Raw genomic sequence first — 2,894 nt, 5'->3', positions numbered from 1 at the left:
TATTAATTTGAAACTTTTAAATTTTTACTCTTTTTAGTAAGAACATGCCATTTTAATTTTAATTTTTAAATTGTGTAAATTATATATGGATTTATTTTTAAAATTCATATAAATTCAATTTTAATTTTCAATATTTTTATTATAAGTATAAATTTATATAATTTTGAAAACCTACTAAAAAAATTTTATATCTTTTTAAATAAAAATTTAATTTTTTATATTTTAATAATAATGTAAAATTAATTTTTTATTCAATACAACCCTTAAATCATGGATAAAAGCGGTTGATGTAAAAAAACAAAGAAAGAGGTGGAATTATAGATACTCTCCTAAAAGTCTACTGATTTTCTAAGGAGTGATGCATCTTTATCATGGAGAAAATGATCATTGGTAGGGGTTTCAAGATTGAATTTAAAATCAAATTAATCAATTGAAACGAACAAATTAAGCTAATTCAGTTCAATTAATATATGTATTTTAGTTCAATTTTTATTGTCGTAAAAAATCAATTTTCGATTATTGGTTCAATACGTCAAATCAGTTAGATAGGTTAATTGAATTTACCAATTATTTATATATACGTTAATAATTTATGTACAATATATATTAATAATTTATGTATGGTGTATATCCATAATATATATAATTTTTATATTATTTATAATTTAATGTATACATTAATAATTTATATGTGTGTGTATTAATAACATATGTAAATTAGGTAAAATTAGTTAACCAATTTAACTAAAGTATTCATAGTCGATTATTGGTTCGATTAAAGGATTAATTCAATTTGATTCGGTTTACCTAATTTCTTATCTAAAAATTTTTTATTAATTCATTTAATTTACCGAATTAATTGTATCGATCTAATGCTCATTTCTACCACCAAGTATGTCCAAGTTGGTAAAGAATCAATAGTCATTAAACCTATACTTCTTATTGCTACTAGGAGACTTAGAGCCCCTCCTCCTCTCATATGCACTCGAGTTAATCCTTAAGGCTTATTTCTTAATCTTATTAATTATAATGGCTTGTTAGTATTAAACATTAAAAAAAAAAAATCTAATTCGAATAAACTCATGTACTTTAGTACTATAACTAGCCAAAAATCCATGTAATCAAATGAAAGGAATGGAGCATGTGCAAGGCTCGTGCCACCTAAATAAAACATTAGGATCTACTTTCATTTATGTTTTATATTATATGTTTTAATTTTTATATAGTAAAAAAATAAATTATAACAGCACATTATTTACGTTGTCAATTTTACATTTATATTGTCGATTTTAGCTGTTTATGAAAAAACGAAAAATCCAAAATTTTAACTCTCAATCGTTTTGATGACCTGTTGTTAGAATATCTTAATATTCAAAATTAATTTTTTATTATATCATTTATTTCAGATACACCTTTTATTTAAATTAAAATATGATGATTATACGAATTTTAAAATATAATTAAAATAAAAATATCAATAATTTAAAATAAAAATAACAATTTGTATAACATTTATATTATTTTGTAGTTGCCACGTACAGCGAGGTTGTTATTATGAAATGGATTATGAAGTATAATATGTTGGATAGATATCCCAAAGATATGTCAATGATATGGGTCTCACATGAAGGGTACATGTCACATATGATAAAGGATATTGAATGGTTATTAATGGGTTAATTGAAAAATTAGCTTAGAAATAAATGAGGTTTTAATGGCTGGAGGTTTAAAGGATATTCCTATCAGGAGCGGTTCTTCACAATATGATGCCCTAAGCGAATGATTTAATTAGAGGCCCTTAATATTTTATTTAATTTTTATTTTTATTTAAAATTAATTTTTCTAGGTACATCAAATAATTTTAGCTTGTACTGCATGTGCATTCCGTCCACCAAACGCGTAAATTCCATAAATAATGTTAATATTTTTATATAAAAAAAAAAATTTAGGGGCCCCAAAATTTTTGGCGCCCTAGGCAAGCACCTCAGTGGCCTTAATGAAGAGTCGGCTTTGATTCCTATATACATTAGCTACTGTTATGGGGTGTAGATGAAGGGGCAAGCAAACATCAAGCTAAACTAAGGAAAGAAAAGCTCTTAAGTTGTAAAGTAGAGAAAAGCTGAGAGGGATAGTTGAATAGTGATGTTAGCTTAAAGGAAGGAAGGAAAAGGCATATAAGAATTGTCCTCTCTCTAACTCTGCTTTCTGTTCATCAGCACACTCCCATAAATCTGGTGAAGGATAGAAAAGATATTGGAGTACTTAAACGGGAGAAACGATCCTAGCAACGTTCTTCTTGATTTGTATACAACATGAATTATCCTAGTGTGTATGTTTATATCATAGTTATCTTTATTGTTTATTGTTCAAAGATATCATGTTTATGTGAAGTTTCTTGATAATTAAAGATCCTATAGCATATAAGTTTTTCTTACATGTGGTATTAGAGTTGTCATTGAAATTATCATGATCTTCCTTTCATGATAAAAATCGTTTCTTTTAATCCCTTAAGATCTTGTTATGGGTTCGTATGAAAGTTTGTGTTCATGATATTTTTTGGAATCAAACTGAAAATTCATATAGTAAATGATTCTTGAAAATATATGTGATATTTGATGGATTTATGGGGTTTTTGTTGGTCTGAAAATTATGGTTTTGAGCTGTGAGTTTGCTGTTCGAACAAACCCGTCAATAGTTTTGTTGGACTCTCAGAAACCGCCAACGGATTGAGATACCGAGAGCAAATTTTCTGAGCTTCAAAAAACTGTCAACGGTTTGTCAAAAGCAACCTGAAACCGTCAACAGTTTTCCCCTGTATGGTAATACTAAAGTAGGGCTACAAAATGATATGCATGCAAATTACTTTATTACTTTATTAATTATGGAACGCTCAC

This window comes from Malania oleifera, chromosome 3 (assembly GCF_029873635.1).
Source record: "Malania oleifera isolate guangnan ecotype guangnan chromosome 3, ASM2987363v1, whole genome shotgun sequence".
NCBI lineage: Eukaryota > Viridiplantae > Streptophyta > Magnoliopsida > Santalales > Ximeniaceae > Malania > Malania oleifera.
The sequence above is the reverse complement of the archived record's forward strand: the minus strand, read 5'-3'. Positions refer to the sequence as shown.